At 37.1% G+C, this 20,529-nt stretch overlaps 1 protein-coding gene across 1 annotated transcript in view; it reads right to left on the bottom strand.

Moving 5' to 3' along the window:
- The window catches only part of Asb15 (ankyrin repeat and SOCS box containing 15), a 41,109-nt gene that overhangs the window by 17,094 nt on the left and 3,486 nt on the right, over nt 1-20,529 (bottom strand). The window contains exons 2-3 of the mRNA XM_042696064.1: nt 16,186-16,276; nt 748-818 (exon numbers count right to left, since the gene is read on the bottom strand). The gene's annotated coding sequence lies outside the window, so the exon portion shown is untranslated. The remainder of the gene's footprint in view (nt 1-747; nt 819-16,185; nt 16,277-20,529) is intronic.

Below are 20,529 nucleotides of genomic sequence, written 5' to 3'. Positions count from 1 at the left end.
AAATAGGATCAACATACCAGTTGGTGCCTGACTGAAGTAGTCAGGAGGTTGGGAAGATGTTGCACAAGTTATGATGCAGGAGTGAGCACGAGTACATGACACCTCCTTACAGCAGATTCTCTGAATTACTTCCAATCTTCCATCCATGCTAATGCCTTACTGTTAAGGTGGTGGGTAAGCTTGTGACACACTTCAGATCATCCTTTGAAACACAGTGATCTGCCATAGTTTGTAATCCTAGTTCTGTTTCCCCAAATAAGAGCAAATACAACTGCATTCTTCATGAATTCTTTAGTTGGCTTACTCCTGATTATCTTCAAGTCTGTGACCTCTGTTACCCCATCTAACTCTCTATTACGAGGTTGGAACCATCTCCATGACTCATAACAAGATTGGCCTTGGGAGTAGGTGGAGCGGACATTGCTAGGAAGGGCTCTGTGTCCATAAACAGGGCACTTCCCTAAGCACCTGTCAGGTCAATGACACCTACTGAGCAAAGGCGAAAGATTCTCTCTTTTAAATGGCATCATATTGACTCCACTGTAGGTTTCTTGGAAGGGTTACTGAACTCTGGGTCTAGGAGGATAGCAGAAGGACCAAGGCTGAGACCTAGTAAGACCTTATAAAAGGGTGCAGTTAAATTTGGCTTTCTTTACAATTTTATCCAAGTACAGGTTTCTGTGGGGAGTACAAGTTTCTGTTGTATGGAATGCAGGATCCTCGTGCACAGAGGAATCTTTCTTTTACCTTGACAATGCGGTAGGTCTCAGTGGGTCAGCTCATCCCCTGAAAGTCCATGAGAGTCATCAGGATTTAGCCTATCAGAGGAAATCAAGAGGAAAATTAGGACAGCTTCCTCTTTTGGTTTCATTAAGAAAACATAATTTTCTTTTCTTTTCTTTTCTTTTTGCAGGGGGGTCCGGTCGTGGGGCCTGAACTCTGGGCCTGGGCGCTGTCCCTCAGCTCTTCAGCTCAAGGCTAGCACTCTACCACTTGAGCCATAGCACTACTTCCGGCTTTTTCTGCTTATGTGGTGCTGAGAAATTGAACCCAGGGCTTCATGCATGCAAGGCAAGCACTCTACCACTAAGCCACCTTCCCAGCCCAAGAAAACATAATTTTCATTGTATATTTTAATTATGTTCATTTTATTTTGTCTGTACTTTCACCATTTATATGTGTAATTAACATTTTGTTACTGTTTTTTGGAGACACATTTTTTTTAAGAGTTCCATACCATCCAGTTGCAGATAAATGGCTTCAGTTCTGACAGTGCTGGTTCCACCCCATTGTCACAGGTAATCACTGCATACAAGTAGTAAGGTACAGGTGTTTTCTCTTAATGATATTGACTTTTTGTTGTTGATGCTGGTTATGGGGCGTGAACTCAGGGTCTGAGTCCAAGAGCTAGGGCTTTATCAGGTTTCTGGTAGAGATAAGGCTATTACAGTGAGCGCCTGGCTGGTATTGACTTTTTCTTATAGAGAAAGCCTATGAATAACAAGGAGACCTGAACTGGTACAAACAGCAACCTTTCTTCTTTTATCTTTTCTTTTTTTTACCTTTGTTTTTTTGTTTGTTTTCCCTTCCTTCCTTCCTTCCTTCCTTCTTCTTTCTTTCTTTCCTTTCTTTCTTTCTTTCTTCCTTCCTTCTTTTCTTTCTTCCTTCCTTTCTTTCTTTCTTCCTTCCTTTCTTTCTTCCATTCTTTTTTAACACAAAGTCTTGCTATACAACATGGACTGGCCTGGAACTCACTATGTAGCTGTGCAGCCCTAACTGAGCTTGAATTTACAGTCTTCCTTCTGAGATGACAGGCTGCATCACCACTCCTGGTTCAAACAGCACCTTTCCTTTCTACTTCTGCCTTTCTACCACTTGAGCCACTCCCTCAGCCTACACAGCACTGTTTTGCTTTTTTCTTCACATCATAGAGTTTGAACTCAAGACCTGGCATGTGCTAGCCAGGCTCTCCACTACTGCACTGTTCTCAAATTGTGATCCTCCTACCAGTGTCTTCCCTGTAGCTCGGACTAAGGTGTGAGTCACAGTGCCCAGTGCCTAAAGAGTATCTTTCTTTTTTTTTTTTTTTGTCGGTCGTGGGGCTTGAACTCTGGGCCTGAGCACTGTTCCTCAGCTCTTCAGCTCAAGGTGAGCGCTCTACCACTTGAGCCACAGCGCCACTTCCGGTTTTCTGGTGGTTTATTGGAGATAGGAGTCTCATGGTCTTTCCTGCCCGAGCTGGCTTTGAACCGCAGTCCTCAGATCTCAGCCTCCTGAGTGGCTAGGATTACAGGCGTGAGCCACCAGCACCTGGCTAAGAGTATCTTTCTTAACAGGACAATATGCTCTTCTGGTACATTAAACACACACACACACACACACACACACACACACACACACACACATACATCTATACACATACACACACATGTACAAACATACCCACACATTCCAGAAAACAAATGTCATGTTTGTGTTTTCTTAAGATAATAGAACCTGGTGACTCTGCAGAAAACAGATGAAAAGGCAAACTGGACCATTTACCTGACGTGTGAGAGAATTTAGTGAGCACTGGAATGAATAATTGAACAGTCACTGCTCTTAAATTGACCCAATGAATAGATTAAGCTTGGGCTTTCTCTTTAGGTCATGCATATGCTTTTGTGAAACTGACTTCCAGTTTTGGGGTCACATATTAATGCCTAATTTCTATTTAAATACCCTTATGATACACTTGTATTGCTAGTTATGCTTATCTCTAGTTTCATATTATAATAGTGCAAATATTTAAATATTTACTCTCTACTCTTGACTTGTAGGTCAAATGCAATTATGGCTTAAATGTAGAAAGACGCATATTAGCTTTTGCAAGCAACACAAAAGTATAGAAAAGGCTTTTGTTTCTGAGCACATGGATTTCCATGAAAATGTAACCATAGAAAAGATTAGTGCAAGAATGACACAAGAAAAAGCTATAAAATACAACTTAATATAACTTACAAAAACAAACTCTATCCTTTATAAGTTTACATTTAGGATATATGTTATAAAAATGACCAGAAATGTAGGGAGGACTTATATGTCCTTAGAAACAACCTAAGGGTCCAATGATAGGGAATGTGGCTAAAATAATAGTGTATGCAGTCAATAGAATACAGTACCGCAAAGTTCACATGAAGACTCTTTAATGCTGGGAATAAAATGCCATATTTAAGAACTATAATCATTTAGTCAGGTACTACCAGCCACTTTTAAGAAATTAAAATAGATTCTTTTCAACTGTTTTATGTAAAGGGAACTAAGAAAAACTACTTAAGGCATATAACTCAATAGTTTGATATATGTATACATTGTGAAATATTTACCATTATCAATCTAATTTTAATACCCATTTTATCATCTACTTACCATTTTATATCATGAATGTATGGGAATTCCTCAAAAAAATTAAAAATAGAAGTACCTTATCATCCAGCAATCTTATGCCTGTACTTTCAGATCAATGGAAATATTACTCACAAGAGTCAGGATACTGAATCAGTGTCAATATCCATTGGGAGTTGAATGGATAAAAAAAAGTCATATATTTACAATGAACTATTATACAGCCATTAAAAACTGAAGGAAATCAGTCATTTGTGACAAGGATGAACCTGGTGGATATTGTTTAATAAAAGTAGTCAGACAGAGGAGAGGGAAGATTGTCAAATTCATAAAATGTAAAAAGATGCTGGTTATAGGATACAAAATTTCATTTATATAGGATGAATAGATTCTGGTGACCTGTGTTACAACAATGTGAGTCTAGTTAACAGTACTGTTAACTATTTTCTGGAGGGTAGATTTCTGTGTGTGTGTGTGTGTGTGTGTGTGTGTGTGTGTGTGTGTGTGTGTGTGTGTGTGTGTTTGCTGGTATTGGGGCTTGATTTCCTGTAGGTTTTCTCCCTCAAGGCTGGTGCTCTAGTACTTAAGCCACAATGCCACTTTTAGCTTTTTGTTGGCTAATTGCAGGTAAGAGTCTCACAAAGTATCCTGTTAATGCTGGCTTTGAACCATGATCCACAAGATCAGCCTCTTGAGAAGACAGGCTTACAGGTGTGAGCCACAAGTGCCTGGCTTTAGAAAAGTAGATCTTACATGTTCTCACAAACAATAAAAACAGTGCTTAGACTGACTTTGCAGAGCCAAGGTTCATACAACCCTATCAAGAAAACTGTCTGCATCAACTCCTTTGGCCTGAGCAAGGCCATGTACCTTGACAACCTTGAAAAGATGGGAAATTGCCCTGATTTACAGTAAAGATGGGAGAACTGAAGAGCTGAGGACAGCGCATGGGCCCAAAGTTCAAGTCCCACAATGAACAAAAGAAATAAAAATTTAAATTCATTATACATATATAATTAAATATATTGTTTCTATAAATATTTGCTCCTGGCCATGGTGAATTTCATGACCTTTTTTCCATCATCTAAGGTCAAATGCATTTTCCACCCCTACAAGTATGGAAGTATTTGTTCACTCAATGAGCATCTTTTGTGTCCTTATGCTCCATTGATGATGATTAATGTTGAATAGAAATCTGTTCAGGACAGAGGCCTCCAGGTTGACATTCATCTGTCATTTAGCACCCTTTGAGAAAAGCTGTTTATCCAGTTACAAATCCTCTTAAAGGCACCACCATCTAATATTTCTATCTCCTTTTTGATAACCTGTCTACCATCAAGAGACATTGCCAAGCATCTTGTTGAAACACAGACATACTCTACCTGCAACATTCCCAACCCTACTGGTCAACAAATTCAAGGGAGAAGTGACCCATTCATTATTACTGATTATTGTTTGGTAAGGATTTTCAGACTATTCTATTCATCCATTCAAAAGTATATATTAAATACCTGCTACATTTCAGGAACAGTGTTAGAGACAACTATATAGAATGTGTACCCTGCTTTAAAACTACATATTCAAGACAACTCCTGGATTTCATCTTCTTTATTCCCTTTTGAAGTTTGGCACTAAAGCATACAGTAGAATCTTAACAAATGTTTGTATGCTGAATTTAATAATGATCATAATTAGCATTTATGGAAATGTTATATACTACGTGCAGGGCATGGATTATGCTGTTTGTTTATTCTTGCGATGCCAACAACTAATTTCAAGGCCTCTTGTTAGCAAGTGCTCTACCACTTGAATTGCATTTCCACTCCTTTGGCTTTCAATTGTTTTGAGATGACAGGTATTTACCACCACATCTGGACTATCTTTTAGTTTACAACACATGTTCCTCCAACTTTACAGATGAAGAGATTGGTTAAAAAATCTCACACATCTAGAGACTCGTAAAGATGCAGCATAATAATCTGATAATAGAAGCAACTAAACTATAGCTGACCAACCAACCATCTACACTGACTGAATTAAGAACAAGTGAATCTCATTCTATAACCTAAAAATTCATAAGCCTTTCTAATAGAATATAAGCAAACAACCAGTGAAATAATCTAACTGCGGTAGAAACATAAAATTTTTAGGAAAATTTTCACTTGTAGTAACATATTCCTATAAAATATCTAAAAGATAAAATTATAATATATGCCTATAATAATTTAATGATCTCAGCAAGAAGCAACGATAGGATTCCATTGCCCACATTATTACTATTTAATGGAAATCCATTTTTATGCAGACATTGCTTAAGAAATCCAGTGAGTGATAGTATCAAGTACATTGTATGGGCTTTCCAGCCTTTAGTATAAATTGCATGAGCAAATTTTTAATTCTTTTGAGTTTGATATTTTTTCAATCTTCATAAACAGGATTTGTTTTCATTCTGAATAGAAATCATCTATCTTTTGCAATAAGTTTTTTCTTAGAAACCAGTGGACAGGAAAGACTCCTTCAGTTCTGCTGTAGCGTGCATAGTAATGTTTGCTAGTAGCATATGCATTCTTGGCCTGTTTTTCTCAATGTATAACTCTTTTATTGTACTCAATAATTACATTGTTTTTTAATTTTTTTTTACTAAATACGATTTAAAAAGCAGTTTAAATTAAATAATTATGGATTTGAATCAAAATTCTGTAAATCAATGAAACAATTCCTCGCTCACTGTAATTCCAAAGGCCCTAGATAGGCAAGCCCACAGGAGAGTAATTGCAAAGAAAATAATGAGTAGCAACAACAGTCTGTTTGGATCTGTGATAAATATTTCCAATACTAAATAAGCTAGTTGGCCAGGTATTTCATAATCTCACCTTTTGGAATGATCATCTTGTCATTGTTTTCCAGGGACTTGCTTCCTAAAGCAAAGGAAATGCCCTGAAGCCAATGTGTTCCTCTGTGTATCTAAAATTAAGTATCCAGTTGGTGGTTAAATTAAGACCTGACCTTGTACAACCGAAACACTAGTGGTCCCTGGCACCGGGTAATGTATTACCCATGACTTTTCTAGACTCTCATCAAAAGAAACACAAACCCATAGAGGTATAATGAGATTATCTGTGTCCTGATTGGTTCAAAAGCTTTCAGAAAACAAATGGATTGCCAATTCAAGTGCTGAGAGAGTTCCTTCTGAAGAAACAAAACCAGACCACTTAAGTAGAATTAGAGCATATTTCAAAGTTTTTTACCCAAGATAAATTTGTGAATTTATGTGTCTGAAGACCCTAACCATCTTTAGACAGATTTTAATGGACATGATTTCTCATTGGTCATCTTTCAGATTCAAGTCAATTATATTAAATACTATCTTCTCATACTAACTTCCTGTCTTTGATTTGCATTTAGTAACACAGAGTTAGCTAACACATTTAGCATCTAGCTAACACACCAATGGAGATGGAGATAGGGCATTCATTTGTTCTTGACATCTATACTGATCAACAATTTTTAGTTTTGTTTGGGGGGGGTTAAATGTTTATTAAACTAGACATTTAAATGTAATATCCACCTGCAGACTGTAAACAAATACAGTATATGTGTAAGGTAAAGATGGACAAATTAGTGGAAAACCTAAAATGCCCTTTAAACACCAGAACCTCACCACACTCTTCTTAGGCCGATGCCAAGGACTCTGTCACAAAGTTAAATGAAAAACCATTAGCTCCACTCCATCTCCTAGAGTGGATTCCAACACCTGGATTTGTTTGTTTCACACTGCAGTAGGTTGCATTTCAGCAAGGCAACAAGGTAAGTTTTTGTTTCTGTGGTTTCTCATCTAAGGATGAGACCCAGGTCTTAGACATTCTTAGCAAGTGCTTATCACAGAACAATTTTTAGTTTGTTATCAAGCATATATAGTCCAAGAAAAGTAAAAAACAAGTGCAAATCAAAGAGGAAAAAAATCAAAATTTTAGAAGCATTGTGGGTTTCTAAACACAACTGCCATCAACAGCAACCTATAAAGTCCATTGTATTTTCTAATGAAAACAATAGGCCTTGACTTTAGACATGGCTGTTGTTGGGTTACCCTAGGCCACTGTCAACATTCATACAGCCATCTAGATTGTCCTCCCCACCCTCCTTGAGAATCTTTGGCTTGCTAAATTCTAGTGTTGATTGACACGCTTCGGTTAGTTATTTGATAAGTTTTCTACCATTGCTTCTTCCCTCATCCTGAATCTAGTCTCTAGGCTTCCTGGAGTGCAGTCATAACACATTTCTGTTTTCCTTCTGATCTCCCTTTGTATTCGGTGTTACTAAATAAGGGTGTAGATTGTAGTGAATTTACTAGTTTGATCTAAAAAGTTTTCAAAGCGTAAATGTGAAACGAGAAGTCCTGTCACCACTTCAATAAAGAATTTAAAAAGGATGCTTGCCAGTCACCCTCAGAGCAAACTCTCAGAAGTGTTTAAGCCATTATTAATCATGTATTGAGAGTTAAGGGTAGAGACTAAATCATTATGTACGTTTTTCTAATAATCTCAAATGGAATTTTTTAAAACAAATTGCCCCCAGTTATTTAATGCTTTAAATTTTATGAAAATTGTTTTTGGTTTTGTTTTTATTGTGGGGTTTGAACTCAGGGTGTGTGTGCTGTCCCTGAGCCTCATTGTGCTCAAGATGAGTGCTTTACCACTTGAGCCATGGCATCAGTTCTGGTTTTTGAGTTGCTAATTGGAGATAAGAGTCTCACAGGGACATTTTTGCTCCTGGCTGGCTTTGAACCACAATTCTTGTATCTCTGCCTCTTGAGTAGCTAGGACTACAGGCATGAGCCACCAGTGCCTGGCATGGAAATATATTTTTAACTTATATTAAAAATTCAAATAAGGCTTTGGTGTATAATGAAAATTTATGGGAAAATTTTTATAACACTTTAAAATATGGTTTGTTACATATCAGTGACATTGTGGATCTTAAAAATAAATCATTTTATGATTATTTTATCCATTCATTTTATAATTATAAATCTTTCTAAACTATACAATATTTAAAATAATGCTTAAGATGACAGACAAAAATGGAAAACTGTGTAGTAAAATGAATGAAAACATGCTACCAAAGACATATACCTATGAATAAATCCTGCTTATCACTGTCTTTATCTTTGGCTCATTATTTAAATATTTAAGATTAAATGTATTTATCCTCAATATGGAAATAAAAATAATACAATAAATGTTAGCCACCATTTTTTCAGGTTGTCAGTTATTGATACACACATAATATTACTGCCTTTGTATAACTGAGATATTTGGAAGATCTTTTTATAATAATAAACATTATTATATTATTACATAATATAGTTTATTATATTACCACTACAACTAGTACTACTACTACTACTAATAATAATCACCTCCATATTTCCCTGCTTTGAAAGCTGGCTTTTCTTGTGAGTTTTCTCATTATGAAAATAAAGTGCCTCTAAGGGTTTTGAACAATGTGCCCTGGTTTGTCTGGTGTGGGTGAGTTTCAGAGAGACCTGTGACTGAACAGTGAAGGACAATTGAATGCATCTGTTCCAATGAAGGTAAATGAGACTGACAGCCAAACAGCATTCCTTCTGTCTATATTTAGGAAGCCAGGCATGTCCTATTTCAAGATGATATTTATAGCAAGTGATATGAAGTCTGAGGTTAGAATGGTTTGGACATGTGTTAGAGGGCCTATTCTTGGACTCACTTTTTTCTTATTTGGAAAATTAAGGAGCTGGCGGGTGGGGGCGGTGGGTGGGGAGCCTTGTCCAGGAATTCTCAAGTGGGAAGGTAGCATCCCAAGGTTCATGGTGAAGGCACCTACAGGCACTCCACGATGCATTCTGCCCACAGGTTCCTTGTGTTCCTAAGAACAAGTACAGGGCCTGCAGGCCTTTGAATATGAAGTTAAAGGTACAGCTTTGCTGTGATTAGTCATACAAACACCTCCATTTGCCTGCAGATCCATTACCATATCACGACTGACTTAGTTCCATTTTTAAATACTACCTTTCCAGAACTAAAGCTTTAGCTCTACCTTCAGAGAAAAATGTTATTCAAACACATTGGAGAATCCTGTTCTGCAGTGTCCTATCAGTTGTTTTTAGTGGGCCACATGATGTATATCTCACTTGGCTCCATTTCTGTGTTGACGGCTCAGACTTTCCTTCATCTCATCCCTCACTTTTTGTCCTTGATGATTATTTTGGTTATAGTGTCTGTGTTGAAAGATGCACATTTGATTTCAGTTGGGTATAAAATGGAGTAGAGATATAGGAAAGAAACCCTTTACTTCTTGTATGTGTCCTAGGACTTTTTTTTTTGTCGGTCATGAGGCTTGAACTCTGGGCCTGGTTGCTGTTCCTCATCTCTTCAGTTCAAAGCTAGCACTCTACTACTTGAGCCACAGCACCACTTGTGTTTTTTTCTGCTTATGTGGTGCTGTGGAATCGAACCCAGGGCCTCATGCATGTAAGGCAAGTACTCTACCACTGAGCCACTTTTCCAGCCCCACATCCTAGGACTTTGATAATCATTTTGGCTGTTATCTAAGATTGAAATTAAATTTGGAATTAAGTGTGTTCTGGTTTTCTTTTCAGCTTTAAAATACACAATGCTATTATTTTATGTTGTATACTCTGAAATTGTTTATGTTTACAGTTTTAGACTGCTAAAATATTTGTTTTTTTGTATTTGTGTTTTCAATATTTGGTTTCTCTTTGCTTTCTCTGGAAATTATATTTGAAATTAGAGGCTAATAGATTACTTTTTTTACTTTGTTTATTGTTATTATAAAGGTGATGTACAGAGGGATTACATAAATCAGGTAAAGAGTACATTTCTTTTTAGTCAGTGTTACCTCTTCCCTCGTGCTGTTTTTCCCTCCCATCACACCCACAAATTGTATCGTTTCAACATTTTCAACATGGTGTCTAGTGAGTACCACTGCTGCATTTGTTCACCTTTTGTCCCTCCATTTCTGTGTCCTCACTTACCCTCCCAAAGACAGATAAACAAACAAACATGACAGAAAAAAAAGAAAACAAAAACCTCGTTTCCATTTCCTGGAATTTATCTTGATAAATATTATTTTATATGATCTGATGCACATAGGTATTAACCTTTGTGTTTCTCTCCTAAAATATCATCCTTCGGTCTTACTGTGTGTAAACACCTAGAGTCCTGTAAAATTTATCATGTCCCTCTGCACATAGATTGCTTTTTTCCCATGATCCTCAGTTATTGTTTCTAAGAAATCTAATAAGATGTATTTTTGTTTAAATAACACTGTGTTCACTTGTTTGCTAAGTGTGTATTATATGCAACTAAGTGTCAGATCTAGTGATACTATTAAGCAAAGCAGTTGAGGGTGGGAGGAAGAGATGGACAAAGGAAAGAGCCTGCTTTATCTTCCAAGAGAGGACTATGGGGACTATAGGACTATATATGGGACTATAGGACTATATATGGGACTATAGGACTATATATGGGACTATATAGGGAAGACAGAGGATTGAGCTAAGGCTTGTAGATTAAAAAATTGTGTTTTTTTCTTGATAATATGAAAAGGGATGGGCATTTTGGGAAAAAGGAATGTATACATGTCTGAGGGCAAATGGCACATGTTCTGGGGGGGCTATGAACACTTGCTGTACAGTCACTGAATGCATTGATAATTCTGCAGAAAATGAGTAGGAAACTTGGATAGGGCAGAATAAGCAGGATGACAAAATCTGAACTAAAGAATTTATGACCTCATTTTATATCTTCTTCTAAGACAGTGGAAGATGAGATGAAGACTTCTTTTGGGAGCTGATCTAAAGTGAGTAGACTACTACTTCATTGGAATCTCCATAGGTTGTGTGTGTAGTAGGAACACCCCTTCTTGTGGAGTGGGGTGAGGGGGAGCATGACCTGATGTCCTCTCCCACCTCCTGTCTTTACATATCCTCCCTTGTACACAGTATTCAAAAACATTGTGAATGAGCCTGTCCCCCAAGGGTCCTGGGCCTGAGAACCATATCAGGAGACCAGGGGGTGCTTACAGGAAAATTGAGGTTAAAATGATGTCATACACAGGCTCAACTCTTTCTCCTGTCTTGATTTAGTAGATACTTTATCCTTAAATGTTGACTTTGGTCCAGACTAGTAAGCACCTTATTAATTTCTGTTCACAAATGAGTATGGAATAGCATCAATGTTTCTCTTTGAATATTTTCTTGCAGCAGTAAAAAAAAAAGTTCTCTGAGGTTCATTCACTTTATTAAAAACTTAAGATATATAGCCTTAAAGGGTTTGCAGCAATCTTTTCAAAAGCATCCTTGAAGTCTCATGTTACCCCTCACAACTTGTCAGACTTAAGAGTGACAGAAAGTGAAAAAAATATGCAAAACACATGTGGTATATTCTTTATTATATGTGAAAAATAAAATTCTCATTTTATGAAGAAATTTGCTAAATCCTTTCTTAAGTAACAAGTTCTCCTAAACATTTTATGTTTACAAATTCTACCAAAAGACACAGCCTTTCTATTGTATAGTGAATCTCACTATTTAGGATTTGGCCCATAAAAAAGATGAGTAGAGATAAGAAAAAAATATACGTAGAACTAAGGTTGAACAGATTCCCTTCCTGAGACCTGGAGCCTAAGTATATAGAGAATAACATTTAAAAAATAATAATTACATCATTGAAAGATCATGTCCTGTGCCCTATCTCACATGCTAACAATGCCTCAGGAGGCCATGGAGTAAAGATATGTTGTTATACTTTATTATTGATGGTTTTCTGCTTTCAAAGTCACAGAAAATCAGTGGAGTTTCTCCCTAGCCATGCACAGACCTACAGTCTTCTACTATCTGGTGAATCATTTCTTCTGGGCTGTATTTAAGGTGCAATACACCCTCCCTCCTCTACATACAGCCAGATGAAAGAACATTGGGAGGAGACAGAAAGTAATCTGGCTATGGAGTTACTGTAAAAATAGAAAACATTAAAAACACAAAGGAGGGGAGGAGGCTGCAATGCTTGGTAAGAAATGTACGCATTATCCTGCCCATGTAATTGTAACCCCTCTGTACAGTATGTTCACAAATAAAATAAAATAATAAAAAAAAACCACAAAGGAGGGGGTAAAATTCTCGACAAGAAAGTAGTCATTACCTTACTTATATAACTGTAACCTCTGTGCAGCATCTTTATAATACAATAAAATTTAAAAGAAGGAAACAAGTTCCAGTGTAAGCCTCAGTTGTGGGCCAGTTCCCTCTGTGTGGGGAGAGACAAAAGCAGGGGCACCTAGTTCACTTTCCAATTCTGTATTGCTCTTTTCTAAGGCTGAGGTGTGACTCCATCTTTTTATAACAGACCCAATCATGCAGTCTCCAACAGAAATTCAACTACATGTTTTGGCGTGATTGCTGCTTAATAATTAATGATGTCTAATATTGATGTGGCTTTTGTTATAAAAACCATTATGCTAAACGATGTCCTCAGGACATGTGTACAGTTGTACACTACACAAGGATGTTCAGATAAAGGAGTGCAGAGACTGAAATCTACCTTCATCTCCACTTATGTGCTCAGAGCAAGGAGTAATATCTACCTGGAAAGAGGATTCAAATATTCTCATCTTTATAAGGTGGTTCTGATTCTATATATACATTATTTCATTTAATCTCCACAGTCTTCCTCAAAGTAGGTATTCTGTTAGTCAAGTCATGTCATTGTGACCATTTTTCAATAGAGAAGTAATGTTTGCCCACAGTCACTTAAGTAGTGAAAGGTGCAGGTAGAACTTTTACCTAGACAGAGTCAACCATTAAGTCAGATGCTCCCAGAAGTGTGAATGTGTTTGTGCACAGGCAATTACAAGGTAGAATCACTATTTCCAGGCAGTAGTGTCTTCCAAGATTTTTGTTTCTAGACATTACTGTGAGTAATCTAAAGGGCTCAAATATTCTATATCTAGAGATACTGGAAACATCTACTAGGTAGGTAGCATCTGTCTTTTCTATGCTTCTTTCAGCTTTCTATGGAGGAAAACTTGTTACTTCTCTTGTAGAGGTATCCTAAGTGTGTTGCACCCTATACTTAAACATATGCCAGAGTCAATTTTTCTCTCTAGATAGTGGAAGGCAGTAGGTTTATAGCCTTCTATGGAGAAACCTCACTAACACTCTTATTCATATAGTCCAACACAGAGGCAGGTTCAGTGCCTTCCTTTTGCCTAACAAGTTTGATTGTGATGATTACTTCATTACCTGACTCAAAGAAATTCAATCATTAGCCCCTCCAAAAATGTATCAGGCATTGTGTTAAAGAACCTCAGCTTGCCATGCACCTTAGGGAGGCATTGGCTGCCTTAGCTTAACTGGTATTCCATCTATGAGCCATCTTCCCTCTGGGCGTTTATTTTCTTTATCAACTGTCTCAAACACCATCCATCTTATTCATTTCTATCTGTAAAAGTCCTTCAGTTCTTTTTATTTTTTAAGACATCCTTCTCTATCTCTATCACTTCCCCTCTTTCTCAAGACTATCTTCTTCTCTCTATTGTTTCTATCATGTTTGCCTCTAATAGTAATTATTCATGTCCATTTGTTACAACCTCTTTGAGGACAGGAGGGGTAGCCCATGAGTGCTACGGACATATGCACAGAAAAAGTCATTCATAGTATTTCTGAAAAACTCACAGAGTTTATTTTGTACAGAAGTGACAGATAAAAGAGAAAGAATTCAGAAATTAGCATATCTATTACAAGTAGGTAGCAATACCAACATTTAACAATTATTATCCTTAAAACATAAATTTAAGGTCTTTATTTTAAAATCATAACTGATGAGATAGTTCTGTGATTTCTCCAATTAAAATTCAAAATTACAAAGGAAAATATATTGTTAGTATGGAGTTAATGAATTCAAACATAATTGACCCACATCATTATACATATTGGGTAAAATTTATTATTATTGTTACTTTCCACTTAACATAAAAATATCTTGTAAACTGTATTAAAATTTACGTTAATGAGAGAAAATAAAAAATATTTCTGATACTATATTAATGAATAGCTTGATTAAAAGCATATATGCATTAACAGGAGGCCGTGCCTCATGTCTCTAACCCTAGCTACTCAGGAGTCTGAGATGTGAGCACTACGGTTCAAAGCCAGCCAATTAGTAGACTCATAACTCCAATGAACCACCAAAAAAGCCAGAAGTGGAGCTGTGGTTCCAGTGGCTCACTTTGAGTATACAAAGCTCAGGGACAGTACCACCAGGCCCCGAGTTCAAGCCCCAGAACTGGCACTACCTCCTTCTGCACCCCCTTCCCCCCACACACACACCAAAAAAAGACACTTGATCTAAGAAAATGACATTTTGGGGTACAAAAAAATGCTTGCAAAGAAAAATATTTATCTCCAGGATAGACACCTGGCTTGAAGGTACTATGTGACAGAATCCATCCTTTTTTGAAGTGACACCCTAATGTCAATAATGACCCAAGTTTAGTGAGCTGGCCAATCTTGGAACGTCTGGGCCTCACTGATAAGAGTATAACAGCAAGAATGACAAAGTATTGCAGGTATCCTGTTAAAAGGGAGCCCTCATCCCTTGATGAATTTGAGTCAAACCTCAACCTCCTTTTCTTCCATAAATACCTGTGACATTAAAGCACTCTTTGAGCCTGTTATTGGATGTGCCACCACCCATGTCTAGGTGGTGTCTTTCTGCCTTTATTTTACCTAGAAACTTTCTTGGTCTCTATCTTGAGGTGTCCCCTAATTATTTATTTGCTTCAACATCTTGAATTCAGTACCCAAGTGCCAGGCCTCCTTCCTTGTGGAGGCCTCCTCTCTGGAGCACTTTGGATCCACTCTCAGCTGCTTAGTGACTCTGCATCAGAATGAGCATCATTGGTTCTGCTAAGAACCAGATGTGATGTCTCTGCAAGACAAATCTACCAAATACTCAGGGGAAAAAAATCTAAGGAAATATGTTTATATTTTGTCAGGTGTCTTTCAAGGAGAGACATTAGGAACAAATATCATGCAATTTGCAAGACGTGGGCCTTCGTTATTTATACATTAATAGGAAAGCTTCCATGAGTCAACAGGAAACCAGACAATATTCCATGGAGTAACTGTAATGAATGGGTTTGCAGAGAACCATGAAAATATCTTACTATGAATCTAATAGTCACAGAATTGTGGGGAATTAAGAGTTATGAGCACAATGTTGATATTATATATTTTGACCGGAAGTGGTGCTGCTTTGGCACCACTTTGGCATCGGAAAGAAAAGTCAGTGGTATTGGTTCTCATTTGGAATATGAAAAATAAAAGCAGATTCATTGAATCGGCCCTAACAATGCAGGTATAAGCACATTTAACACAATGGTTATGATGGTTATATTAACGAAGGCAAGCTTTTACTAAACCAGTAGGAGAAAAAGTAGAAAAAGTGAGGAGGAGGGAGAATATAATGGTTTTATCATTCTTTTCCTACTATGTAACTAATCTGATAGTGTATATAAAAATTGAAAACCAAGAGTCACATAATATTATAAAATTACTCACTAAATAAAAATCCAAGCTCTCCTGAGCACCCAATGAACTATATAATGTTGATGGACCCCATATAAAACACATTTTACCAAATACATAAAACCCAGAACAGATATCTGTTGCATCTTCACATTCAAATGAACCTAACTCTTTAGTGAAGGACAATACTAATGTATTCCATGGTAGATTCTTACCTCTCTTTCCATATTTTCTTTGTGCCTTAATAAAGTCCCAGGGAGCTGGGAGTGGACAGGGTAGGATGCACAGCCAACAAAGTCTTCCAAACTAAAACAGGAAAAAAAAAGAATACTATAAAATACTAGAGAGTATTATGGACTGGAATGATTTAAACTTGTATCGACTGCATACTAAGTAAATCCATTCTTCAACAGAAATATCACTCGATGGAAGCTCCTAAGTAGTATGTGACTTCTACTGTGGAAACCCCAAGGCTGCAGAATGAAGGCCTTGCAGGGACTGTTCCTAGGACTGTCCAGAACTCTGCCATGGGCTCCAGAAGACCTGGCATGGCAGGCTTGTGCCAGCATGGTGACAGATATTGCATCTAAGCTTCCTAATTCTGAGTGGAGAAGAGGACTGAACCTTCTTGGAAGTTGACGGTTGCTTTCTAAGCCACAATCCCTTGGTCTATTGCTAAGACATCATTCAGGATTAGATAATTTGTGAGAAATCCTCAAGTGAAATGTCACAGGAAATGTGTGTCACACACACACATGCACTCACACATGCACAGTCCAAGAAATCACAAAGTGACCTGTCTCCAAAATCAAGGATTTAAAACAAGAATAAAGAGAAAAAAATAGAAACCATTTTATAAAATTTGTGAGAACATAGCAAGAAAACGTTAAACAGAAACAAAAATTATAAACTTATATGTACATAAAACCGGCATGAAATATTTGGTATAAAAACTGGCAGAAGTGCATCGCAAAGGACATAGCTAGCAAGATCAATAGAAAGCCCATGAGACTGGGAGAAGATCTCCACTAGCCATACAACGGACAAGGGCCTCATATCTAAAATACACTTAGAACTCAAAAAATTAAATCCCCCAACAACAAATCCTCAAAGAAACAACTGCCCAATTAATTCGTGGGCTAAAGACTTAGACTTCTCTGATAAGGAAATAAGAATGGCCAAGAGACGCATGAAGAAATGCTCAACTTCTCTAGACATAAAAGAAATGCAAATCAAAACAACATTGAGATTCCACCTCACCCCAGTTAGAATGGCTATAATCAAGAAATCTAATAACAACAGATGCTAGAGGGGATGTGGACAGAAGGGAAACCCACTGCATTGTTGGTGGGAGTGTAAACTTGTTCAACCGCTTGGAAAGCAGTATGAAGGTTCTGCAAAAGATTCCACATAGAGCTCCCCTATGATCCAGTAATCCCACTTTTGGGAATTTACCCAAATGATCACAAACAAGGCCATACTAAAGTTATCAGCACAACAATAATTTTCACAGCATTATTCACCATAGCTAAGATATGGAACCAAACCAGATGCCCCTTAGTAGATGAATGGGTCAAGAAAATGTGACACACACACACACACACACACACACACACACACACACACACACACACACACACACACACACACACACTGGAACTGCATGCCTCCATCAGAAAAAGTGACACCACGCCATTTGTTAGGAAATGGAAAGACTTGGAAAAACTTATATTAAGTGAAGTAAGCCAGGCCCAAAGAAACATAGGTCCCATGGTTTCCCTTATTTGCAATAGCTCGTACACATCTAGGATAATCTTACCAGAGAGCAGAAAAGGTCAAAAGCTATGTACATATGACCATATAAGATGATGTTAAGTGAAATAAACCGGAAGATAGGGACAAAGAGGTTTTATGTTTATCGCTATTTTTTAAATGTACTATATGATTTATTAATATGTTTTTCCCCCATGGTCTGACCTCTGTTGTCATTGTATTTGATTCTGGTGCTCTGCATTTTTCTAATTTGGGGAGGGGAAGGGAAATAACAAAATTCTGAAACAAGGATACAGGTTGAACCATTGTAACAATGAGATGTACAAGATATTATGTTGAAAATAAAGTTTACAACTTGGGGATGGAGAGAAAGGTGTGGGGGAGGTGAGGGAAGAGATACTAGGGGAAAGACAAAGGAGGGGGTAACAATGCTCAATAGAAAATGTACTCATTACCTTACTCATGTAACTGTAACCCCTCTGTACAGTATCTTTACAATAAAAAAATTAAAAACTGGCAGAAGACATTGTACAAGAAATTGTGTCCAGAATAAAAGACCTTTTACAAGCACTATGAGAAAAGACAATCAATGTCATAAAAAGTAAGTGATGTAAACTGGAGAAATTCATAAAAGGGAATTTCTAGTGACCACTACATTTATGAATAAATGCTCAATCTCTAGAAATAGAGATGTAAAAACACCAGGAGACCCATTGCACAAAGGTTGACAATCTTCTAAATGCCAAATGTTACAGGGTATGAACATTGGAACAGTCATGCAGAAAAATATTTGGCAGCACATTATCCACAGAATGTGAAGATGTATCTTACACCACAGCAATTCTGCCCCTAGGTATTAATTCCAGAAAAGCACTTGTCCATAAGCACAGGAAATATGTGCCATCATGTGGAATGAGACTACTGGAAGCAATACAATTTACCATCTAAAGAGAAATGAATACATAGACACATGAAATGTGCCACACTCATGTAATAGCAAATTAGGCTGTAATTAAAAGAAATAAAGCAGTATCTAGATGTCTGTATGTTTGACCTTAAAAACAAAATGCTAACTGGAAAGAGATTGTTGTGGTGTGTTTAAATAATGACTTGTATTTTGACAAATTAAAAATATCGATATCCAGTACTTCAGCTTTATTCATAAAACTTTAAAATTTTGAACAAATATGCAAAAGGCTAACGTTAATTCTGGATCATGGATGTGTGTTATGTGTGTGTGATAATATGCATTTCTCTCTGGTAAGTACACTTGATATTTACCTTTGTAATAAATGTTTCAAGTACATACTTACCAACCACAGGCTATGTGGCACAGTGGATCTCTCGAACTTATCCATATTGCCTAACTGAAACTTTTACCTGTTGTAATTTCCTTACCCCTCTCCCCTTTTCCTATTAGCCACCATGTGGCTCTGCTTCTATCAGTTAAAATATTAGCTTATAAGGGGAATTAAGCAATATCTATCCTCCTGGGTATGGTTTATTTTACTCAGTACAATGTCCACATGTTGTCACCTCTAGCAATAGTTTCCTCTTTACAAAAGCTCAGTAATATTCCTTGCATGTTTAACTCATAGTTTCTTCATTCATCTATCAATATCGTCTGAATTGTTTACATATCTTGGATATCATGAGGAATGCTGAGTTAAACTTGGGAGGGCAGATACTTCTTCAAATTCTTGATTTCAATTATGCCCTGGAATTATACCCAAAAATTGGGGTTGGTGGATCCTAAAATTAACAGGCGATCAGAAACGACCTCAAATAGCTAGCAATCATGAGAACAAACGCAAATCTGGATACATCACACTTTTTGATTTCAAAGTATAGGACAACTGTATAGAAGTAAAATGGTACTGACCTAAAAACCAACACAAAGAAATTGTGTGGTATTACTTTTGCAAAGTCTTTTGCAAAATAAACAAAAATACCACCAAAAGAATGTAGGGGTATTCTGGTCAGGCCCATAATTTATCCAGGCGACTGAGTTCAAGCCTCAGGGGTGAGGACAATGGAAGACAGTTTCCTCTAATCCTTAGTGTTCTTTGTTCATGTCTAGACCATTCCAGAAAAGAGGAAAAAACCATTTAAGTAGGTATCTCATGACTGTTCACAGGAATACTGTACCCTGTGGAAGGGGCAGGCTAGGAGCCTGCCAAGGTAGGAGCCAAGGTCTGAGAGAAAATACCCCCTTTTCCACTACTTAAATATGACTTAAGGTAATAGGTCTAAGTTTCAAATATGGCTGACAAGAATTTAAGCATATCTTTTCATAATGAATTTTTAATCAAAAACATAACCACAGCAATTCTTATTTGCTAGCAATTTCTAATTGCCTAAGTTACTCACACAAAGGCCATTTATAACACTGTAGTTCCCATCATCTTCCTTATACTTTAAGTGGAAAACCAGTTATATTTATTTCACTTGCTTCTTGGTTTCCTGATGAGTCTTTCCATGTGTCCCTACAATCATCACGGCTACTTTGCTCTTTCCAAATTATGTAAATTCCATTTAACGCTCCTTTTTAATGAGTTTACTGGCTTTGAACTGTGGTGGTTATATTGGTTCCACTTCTCAGTTGGACTTTACAGAACATTATCCATCTATCTTCAGCCTGGTCCTTTTCTTACTTTCTCCCCTTCCTCTAGGTGCTGAGAACATGCTGACTCTCCCTTTCCCTTCTTCAGTCTCATATATCCTCAACTATTAAAAAATACTTGAAATGCAATAGCACTTCAACATCAGAGAGGATCTTACACAAC

Source organism: Dipodomys spectabilis, unplaced genomic scaffold (genome assembly GCF_019054845.1).
Source record: "Dipodomys spectabilis isolate Male_0828 unplaced genomic scaffold, ASM1905484v1 ptg000197l, whole genome shotgun sequence".
Classification (NCBI taxonomy): domain Eukaryota; kingdom Metazoa; phylum Chordata; class Mammalia; order Rodentia; family Heteromyidae; genus Dipodomys; species Dipodomys spectabilis.
The sequence above is the reverse complement of the archived record's forward strand: the minus strand, read 5'-3'. Positions and strand labels throughout refer to the sequence as shown.